Source organism: Heptranchias perlo, chromosome 35 (genome assembly GCF_035084215.1).
Source record: "Heptranchias perlo isolate sHepPer1 chromosome 35, sHepPer1.hap1, whole genome shotgun sequence".
Lineage (NCBI taxonomy): Eukaryota > Metazoa > Chordata > Chondrichthyes > Hexanchiformes > Hexanchidae > Heptranchias > Heptranchias perlo.
In genome coordinates, this window is record NC_090359.1 from 10280850 (window position 1) to 10290675 (window position 9826).

The 9826-nt window shown below is 47.1% G+C and overlaps 1 non-coding gene across 1 annotated transcript; it reads left to right on the forward strand.

The window, feature by feature from the left end:
* The first annotated feature begins 2261 nt into the window (after positions 1 to 2261).
* Positions 2262 to 2333, forward strand: trnah-gug (transfer RNA histidin (anticodon GUG)). The gene has a single exon. It is a non-coding gene; the product is annotated as a tRNA-His (tRNA).
* Positions 2334 to 9826: the final 7493 nt, after the last annotated feature.

The following is a 9826-nucleotide window of genomic DNA, read 5'->3' on the forward strand; positions in this document are numbered from 1 at the left end:
AGATAAGCAGACTGTATCCTTTGCCTTTGACCCTGATTTGTCAGTAATAATTTAAAACCGCTTCTGGTTCGGTCCCTTCCTTTAATCCTGGACAGCAGCAGTGACAAAAACTTTGTGGATTTGAGGGTTGAGCCGAATCCGAGTCAGTTCCCGGTCCCCGGGAGAAATTCCCTAATTCCTGGGCACTTTGTATCAATCAGCAGTTAGCAGCAAAAAGTGTTATTAATGGGAGTAGTGGGACTGAGAAATATTTAAACAGCCGACACCCTGTAAAACAGAGCTCCAAGTATCGGTTTAAATAAAGTTCTGAACTGACAGAGCGGAGGGCAGATGAGGATTGAATTAAATCCCAATTCACTGAATCGAAACAAGGTTTAAAGAAGTGAATCTGTCCGGAATGGGATTCCTGGGCCTGTGTGTGAGCTGCACCTGGATCGGTCCCGTTCAGTAAAGAGAGACCGGCAGGCGGCTCCCAGACACGGCTCAGGCCGGGACCGGCAGCTCTCCGCCGGCAGCGGCTGGATTAGAGAGCGGGGATCCTGAGCTGTTGTTGAGGCGGTCTGGCTGCTGCTGCTTCCGCCTCTCGCCCTCCGAGAGTCCCGGCGGCGGTCGGTACCGATCTCCCTCCTCTGGATCCGGATCCACCTCCTGTCGCAACTGACAGCGTCTGATTCCCGATCAGAAAACTGAGAGTTCAAATCAGGTCGGGATCACAGCATTTTCACAGCGGCTCAGGGTCCTGGGACTGGTTTTATATCAGTGTTTGAGGGATGGGCTGTTCAGGTTTTATGCTATAATAATGATCAGAATTAAGTTTGATGGATTAAAATGCTTTTTTCTGTTACTTACTATTTACACACTCATCAGTTTCAGACAGAAACGGGTAACAATGTTTCAGGGATGTGATGTGCAGCCTCATCTCCCATCCTTTAAGTCCAAGGTCGCAGACTTGAAAATTTATGGCGGACAACTGGTTCAGCCATTCATCGCCAGATCTGGCGGGAACACTTAAAACACCATCAGGTCCTGCTCTCTGCCAAAACTGCTCAATATTCCAGGATCATCCTGGAATGTAAAGATAACCCCGGCTTCTCTTCACTGCAAACCGGTTTCTTAAACCCCTCTCCCCTGCCCCTCCCCCCTCACCTCCAACAACAAGTGCGAGGAGCTCATGGACTTCTTTGTCACTAATACTGAGACCATCCGTTCAGCTGCCTCTGCCGTTTCCCTCCCTTCCCCCTCCCACAAGCTAAACTTCCCCTAAGGTTCCCCCTGCCCCAGCCCTGAACTTACATCTTTCTCTAGTTTCTCTCCTATCTCCCCTCTTGCCCTCTCTGAGCTCATCTTGACCATGAGACCCATCCCCTACTCCTTCGACCCAATTCACACCAAACTACTGACCACCCAACTTCCCTTCCTGGCCACCATGTTAGCCCAATATTGTTAACGATTCCCTCTCCTCAGGTACTGTCCCCCTCCCCTTCAAATCTGGCGTCATCACACCCTCCTCAAAAAACTCACCCTTGACCTCTCGGTCCTTGCAAACTACTGCCCCCATCTCCAACCGAGTTGAAAAGTGGGATCATTATATCAAATCGAGAGACTTTTCACCTCCCCCTCCAAATATTCAAACCACCGTTCAGGAGGAGAACCCCTCTGCTCGCTGACCTACATTGGTTCCCAGTCCACCAACATCTCAAATTTTAAATTCTCATCCTCGTGTTCAAATCCCTCCATGACCTCGCCCCTCCCTATCTCTGTAACCTCCTCCACCCCGACAACCCTCCGAGATCTCTGAGCTCCTCCAATTCAGGCCTCTTGCGCATCCACGATTTTCATCGCTCCACCATTGGCGGCCGTGCCTTCAACCGATAGGGCCCAAAGCTCTGGATTTCCCTCCCGAAACCTCCCCGCCTCTCTACCTCTCTCTCCTCCCTTAAGATGCTCCTTAAACGCTCTCTACTTGCTTAAAAACTGTTTAATCTTCAACCTTTTCCAGTTCTGACGAAGGGTCATCGACCTGAAACGTTAACTCTGTTTCTCTCTCCACAGACGCTGCCTGACTTGCTGATTATTTACAGCATTTTCTGTTTTTATTTCAGCTTTCCAGCATCCGCAGTATTTTGCTTCTAATATCTCCTTCTGTGGCTCGGGGTCAAATATTGTTTAAAAAAGCTCCTGTGAAGCGCCTTGGGACGTTTTGCTACCTTAAAGGCGCTATTTAAATAGTTCGGGCAGATCGCTCACCACTGACATGTGGCGCCGTGATCGTATAGTGGTTAGTACTCTGCGTTGTGGCCGCAGCAACCTCGGTTCGAATCCGAGTCACGGCATAGTGTGCGCTGCTTCTTTTATTCTCTCCCGCGCTTGCAAATATAATGCAACAATCGATCAATCCTTAATACGTGAAAAAAAAAAAATTTTGGTGGCGACAACCTATTTATTCCATCAAATCCCAGCACTCTCACATGCCTGTACTTGATGTTCCACAGTTCAAACCCGCCTCTTCTCCCAGCTTTTTCTTCCTTCCACAATCAATAGGCCGCCTTTACTTTCCTCCTTCCATTTCATGGACACTTTCCTGCTCCATTGCCGACTCTAACATTCACTTTCACGATCTCACGCCTTTAAGTTTGTTCTGCTCCGACCGCTGTTTCTATTGGGCACATGTCCCATTCTCACCAATGTTCATTTGTGCCTTGAAACCAGTCGATACATTTCGATCTGCGTGACCGCTCGACAGACAAACACGACGAAAGCAGGGCTGGTCTCTGGAAAGACAGCCGCCCGATTGTTCACGAAATTTACTTGGGGAATCTTGTGATCCAGGGGATGGTAACTGAAGAACTGGTTTTTGTTTTGATGCTTGTTGGCTCTTTTCTCTCAGCAGTTGATGTGCGTGAGTGACGGGCAGCGCGACAGAGCTGCGAATGGCGGTTCAAAGGTTCACATTTGGCAAGTTGGGGCGGTGCAGTAAGATCGGAAGTGTTCCGCCTTGATCTTAATAGTTCTGTTGAAACATGCGATTGAATCGAGTAGAGGATAAATGTAAAGAGCGCCTGTGGGGAAAAAGGAACGATTACAGGCCATGAGTGAAAGGTCTTTCAAATTCTCGTGGCGCAGGACGCTGTGTGTGGAAACGGCAGATTTTAAAACGCGTGTGTTGGAAAGTAAAGTGCGATCTTGTGTGTGAGAAGAGCACAAGAAAGTTGTGCTTGAAGCTGCGCCCTTGAGGCAAGTTGCAGGTTGTCAGGAAAACTGCTATAGTGAAAGCTCAAAAATAAACCCAGAAACTGCTGGTAACACTCAGCAGGTCAGGTAGTATCTGTGGGGAGATACTCAAGTATTTATCCAATTCTCCTTTTCAAGTTACGATTGAATCGAGCTCCACCATCCTTTAAGGCAGTGCGTTCCAGATCGTAACAATTCGCTGTGTAAAAAAAATCTCCTTATTTCTCTTCTCGTTCTTTTTCCAATTATCTTAAATCTGCGTCCGTTGGTTGACGACCCTCCAGCCAATGGGTGAAGTTTCTCCTTATTTACTCGATCAAAACCCCTCTTAATTTTGAACACGTGGGTTACTTCTACCCTTAACCTTCATTGCTCGAAGCAGAACAATCCCAGGTTCTCGAGTCTCTCCACACAACTAAACCCCATCCCTGGTATAATTCTGGTAAATCTCCTCTCCATCCTCTCCAAGACCTTGACCTCCTTAATAAATTATAGTGCCCAGAATTGGACACAATACTTCAGATGAGGCCTGAACAATGATTTATAAACGGTTAACATAACTTCCTTGCTTTTGTGCTCTATTTCTCTATTATTAAGCCAAGGAACTGGATGCTGTTTTAACGGCTTCACCAACTTGTGCTGCCACATTCAATGATGTCGCTGAAAACTGTCGAAACTTAACACTATACAAATGCATTAACACCCAAACAAGAAGTAGAATGAGAAACTTTATTGAACCACAACTTGTATACAAGTGGAAGTGCACCTCATACAATGGTTGAGGGTGCAACTTCGCCGAGTGAATGAAGCAGCTCATGTTTATACAATTCATTCGGCAACGCCCACCTGTTGCAGAATATGGGCGTACACGTACATTCTTTATTGGCTCAGGTAGTTGGTCAATCAAGTAGTGAGCCAGCCCCCGAACATCCAGAGCCATCACGGAGGCCTGAGCAGATGTCAGCTCTTTTCTTTCTCTCTGCATTCCTGTTCCTTGTTATCAGTAAGGCTGGAGCCAGTCTCAAGGCTTCATGGCCATTCATCAGCTCTATTATTATTATATTCTGTCCTTATCTCAAGGAAGGCCAGGCTGTGCTAGGCTTAATTATCAACACACCAAGGCTCAAACGCAATTACACAATTGTGCTTACATTGTGTTTGTGGCTGATCCTATCATGTGAGTTAATAAAGAGTTAATATGGTCAAGTATCCCGTCATGCACTTCCACAAAATTACCAGTAACACATTGGGTGAGAACGGATAACACAGCACAGGCCGGGATGGCGGAGAGAGACAGAGACACGTGTTGTGATCTGTAACTTTTTATAAACACTTCAGTTTATTTCACTCCGTGTCCAACACCGTGCGATCTCCCCTGGTGTGTCAGCTTTCTGTGTTTATACAGAGTGTAATGTATTGAATTGTCTCTTGGATCACACGGAGTGGTAGACGGGGGTCTGTGTGCGTTGGGTTTGGGGGGTGAGCTCTGATTCCCGCCCTCTTCTGGATTGAAAGGAGAAAAGAATGAATGAGAGAGAGAAGCGATGTGGGAGAAGGGATGATGGAAGAATTTGTCCATGAACCTGATTAAAGTGGCCCAAAAACAAGAAAATATTAAGATATCATCAGCAGAACATCAATACAAGATGTAAAACAAAAGCAAAATACTGCAGATGCTGGAAATCTGAAGTAAAAACAGAAAATGCTGGAAATACTCAGCAGGTCAGGCAGCATCTGTGGGGAAAGTTCTGATGAAAGGTCATCGACCTGAAAGGATGTTTCTCTCTCCACAGATGCTGCCTGACCTGCTGAGTGTTTCCCGCATTTTCTGTTTTTATTATTAATATAACCTGAGCTCTGTCGAGCGTTTGTTGGTCGATTCACTGATAAAGCTGGGAATTGAGGGGAAGCTGGTTCATGGCGAACCCCAGCTCTGAATCCCCCCGGCAGAGAGTTCAAGGAATGTTTAATATAAATGAGATTCAACGACAGTATCAGAAAATCTCTCCTTGATGGTCGGTCTCATTCTCCCGAAGTGAGGAATGAGCGGGAGGGGCAATTCCACCCGGGATTAGATTTTATTACAAGAGGCTGACCCAAAGGCCAGTTTGATGTGGGGCTGAAATTGCTCAGTTGGGCGAGCGTTCGACTGAAGATTTAAAGGTTCCTGGTTCGATCCCCGGGTTATTTTTATCTTCTTCTTTGGGCCGATTATCGAACATTTCTTTGCACTGACATTTTTACCCGACACTGAACGGTTGAGGATGGAATCGAGAGACATCAAGGATGTCTGTATTTAGCTTTTATTTCTCTGTTTCCTTCTGCCGTTCTCTCTGGTTTTTGTCTCTCTCGGTGCTCGATGAACATTTGATTTGATGCATTTGTCCCAAACTGATGCCTTTTCCACATCTCAGGGCGGTCAGACACGCTCTGTCTGTCTGTTACTGCTTGTGACCATTAATGGGAACAGGCCGCGAGTTAAACATTTATCAGCAAACCGCCAGAGAGATAACATAGCGGGAATAAAACACATTGCCTCACATTGTTAGACACCGAGTGACACAGATTGTAATGTGTGTCAGTAAACAGACCCGGAAAACAGAGTCCGAGAAAGGAAAGAAATAGAGAGATAGAAAAGAGTCATAAAAAGAAAGAAAACCCTTTCTCCACCCCAACAACAACAACTTGCATTTATATCGCGCCTTTAACGGAGTAAAACGTCCCAAGGCGCTTCACAGGAGCGATTATCAAACAAAATGTGACACGGAGCCAAATAAAGAGATATTGGGACAAGTGAGGTAGGTTTTAAGTGTCTTAAGGGAGGAGAGAGAGGTCGAGAGGCGGGGAGGTTTAGGGAGGGAAATCCAGAGCTTTGGGCCCAGACGGTTGAAGGCACGGCCGCCAATGGTGGAGCGATGAAAATCGTGGATGCGCAAGAGACCTGAATTGGAGGAGCTCAGAGATCTCGGAGGGTTGTAGGGGTGGAGGAGGTTACAGAGATAGGGAGGGACGAGGTCATGGAGGGAATTGAACACGAGGAGGAGAATTTTAAATTTGAGATGTTGGTGAACTGGGAGCCAATGTAGGTCAGCGAGCAGAGGGGTTCTCCTCCTGAACGGTGGTTTGAATGTTTGGGGGGCGGGGCTGTGATAAATATCTCGATTTAATATAATGATCCCACTTTTCAACTACCACCGAGTTATTACAATGCTGACCTGGAACAATCTAGAACATACCGCAAAACATGACATTAAGATCAATGGTCACTTTAGCAAGCAGTTTAAAAGATTCTTCTAAGAAGGAGAAGGCTCAAGAAAGGGACTGTGACCATTTCATGATGGCCGATTTATTTGTGTCGAGGGAGAGGGATGAGACACATGAAATGTTTCACACATTTCAAATCTCCCCGGTCAGACTGGCGATTGTTTACTGATCAGGAAGATGACTGGTAATAATCTGAGACCCAGTGAAGAGGTGAGAACAGAGCAGCAGGGAATGATCCCAGAACAATAGGAGCCAGCAGCTCACCGTCTGGTCCCTGTGTCAGGGACAATACACAACACCTCAGCTCCAGACCAGGAACAGAGAGCTGCTGTTAACGTGGCCCAGCCCTCGCAAACTGCTGGAACTGTGGGATGGAAATCAGACTTTGGGTCTTGGAGGCTGCTTTAGCGGCTCAGTGGCTCATCGAAAGAATGATTTCCATTAAAGAGCAGGGCTCTGCTCCATCACAGACTGATACTGTACAGTACATGGCAGAGTAAAGCTCCCTCTACACTGTGCCATCAAACACTCCGGGGGCAGGTGCATCAAGGGTTAGATCAAGATTAAATCTCCCTCCACACAGTCACAGAGGATGTCATTTGTGACTTTGACAAGGGCCGTTTCAGTACTGTGGCAGGAGTGGAAACCTGATTGGAGGGATTCAAACATGGTGTTGTGGGAAAGATGGACACGGATTTGGGAGGCGACAACACTTTGGAGAGGAAAGGGAGGTGGGAGATGGGGTGGTAGTTTGCAAGGACACAGGGGTCAAGGGTGGGTCTTTTATGAAGGAGGGTGATGATGGAAGATTTGATGGGGAGGGGGACAGTACCTGAGTAGAGGAGACCATTAACAATGTCAGCTGACATGGGGCCAGGAAGGGAGGTTGTGTGGTCAGCAGTTTGGTGGGAATAGGGTTGAGGGAGCAGGAGGTGGGTCAAGAGAGCTCAGAGAGGGCATGAGGGGAGGTAGGAGAGAAACTTGGTGGGCGAGGGGAATGGTGGGAGAGCGGCAGAGGCAGCTGAATGAATGGTCTCAATCTTAGTCACATCCCCCCATGATTGTCTTTCAATTTATCTTAAATCTTTCTCTTCTGGTTATTAACCCTTCCATCACTGGAAACAATTTCTCCTTCCATACTCTGTCAATACCTTTCATAATTGTGAATACCTCCTTTGAATCGTCCGTTAACTTTCCGGTTGTAGTCTCAGTGCCCTTCCTGCTAATCTGTTTTTCAGTTCCCATATGGTCTAGCGGTGAGGAATCCTGTTGTTCACCCAAGTGGCCCGGATTCGACTCCCGGTGTGGGGTTGGTGAACTTTTAGTCCCAGCCTCCCAATTTGCCTGCAGTCCGGGCTGTGGCTGCTCCTTCCTCTCTCGCTTCTGTGTCAGCCCCACAATCACACTGAGAAATGAGGCAAACCACAGCTCTGAAAGGGACAGTGCACCAAAAACCCAGTCCCACAAGCTGAAGGGAAGCAAGCAACAATGTCCCGACAGGTCACTCAGCAGCTGGGCAGCAGCTCATGGCCAAGCGTTTGACGACAATCGTCTTATTATTCACTGTAAAACCCGAGTCTGGGTGAAACACGCACAGAACAATCTTGAAACACTCAGCGGGTCGGGCCCCATCTGCGGAGAGAACGGACCAATTGACTGACAGTCTCAATGATTCGAGGAAAGAGACACGGCCCACTGTGAGAAACAAGGAACTTGCATTTGTATCGCACCTTGCACATCCGCAGGACATCCCAACGCACTTCACTGGAAGTTCAGTCACTATCGTTTTATAAGAGAACGTAGCAGCCAAGTTGTGTACAGCAAGATCCCACAAACAGTGATGAGATATTGAGCAGATCGCCTGTTTGTTGGGTGCTGATGGTTGTGGAAAGAATATTGGCCAGGACACCGGGAGAACTCCCTGCTCTTCACAAATTGCCACGGGACATTTAAAACCTCGGAGCAGAAAGAAGGGACCCCCATTAAACACCTCATTCAAAGGACAGCACCTCTCACAATGCAGCTCCCTCTCAGAACGACACAGTCAGTCTGGATCATGTGTCCCAGTCCTGGAACGGGAGATGGAACCCACACCCTTCTAAACACCTGCCTGACTTCCTGGGGTTACTCTCACCCTTGGCTAGTCATGAAACAGACTGTGCCACTCCCAGAGTAACTGATGACCACAGCCTCAACCCTGGGTCCCGGTCTGCACCATAACCGCAGCCTGTTACATCTCATAGAAAGTGGCGTGGGATTCCTGAGTTCATTCTGTGATCTGCATTGGGGGAGTGGGACGACATGGATTGATCTTGCTTTGAGCCGGTAAGGACTCGATGGGCCAAATGGCCTCCTTCCATGCTGTAAACTTTCTATTTTTCTATGATTCTATGTGGGTGGAGAGGGATACAAGGAAGTGATCAGAGATGGCCTTATCCATGATTGACACAATCGGGAGTAGAGAGGCCACGTGAGATGGCAAGGTCGAGGGGGTGGCCATGAATATGGGTCGGGAAGTTTCTATGCAGGGAGAGATTCAGGGAGGATAAAGTATCACACAATAGACTTGTTAGCAAAATTGAAGCCCATGGGGTTAAACGGACAATGGATACAAATTTGGCTCAGGGGCAGAAAACAGAAAGTAGTGGTGAACGGTTGTTTTTCAAATTGGAGGCAAGTATACAGTGGTGTCCCCCAGGGCTCCGTATTATGGCCACTGCTCTTTTTGATATATATTAATGACTGGGACTTGAGAGTACAGGGTATAATTTCAAATTTTGCACATGACACGAAACTCGAAAATGTAATAACCAATGTTGAGGATAGTAACAGACTTCAGGAGGACACAGACAGACTGGTGAAATGGGCAGAAACATGTCAGATGAAATTTAATGCAGAGAATTGTGAAGTGATACATTATGGTAGGAAGAATGAGGAGAGACAATATAAACTAAATGGTGCAATTTTAAAGGGAGTGCAGGAATAGAGAGACCTGGGAGTGTAGTTACACAAATCTTTGAAGGTGGCAGGATAAGTTGAGAAGGCTATTAAAAAAAGCAAATGGGGCCCTTGGCTTTATTAATTGAGGCACAGAATAGAAAAGCAAGGAATTGATACTAAACCTATATAAAACACTGGTTGGGCCTCAGCTGGAGTATTGTGTTCAATTCTGGACACCAACCATTGGGAAGGATGTCAAGGCCTTCGAGAGGGTGCAGAGGAGATTTACTAGAATGGTGCCATGGATGAGGGACTTCAGTTATGTGGAGAGACTGATTAATGTTCCATCTGAACTGCCCCATCAAACACTCCCAGGACAGGTGCAGCACGG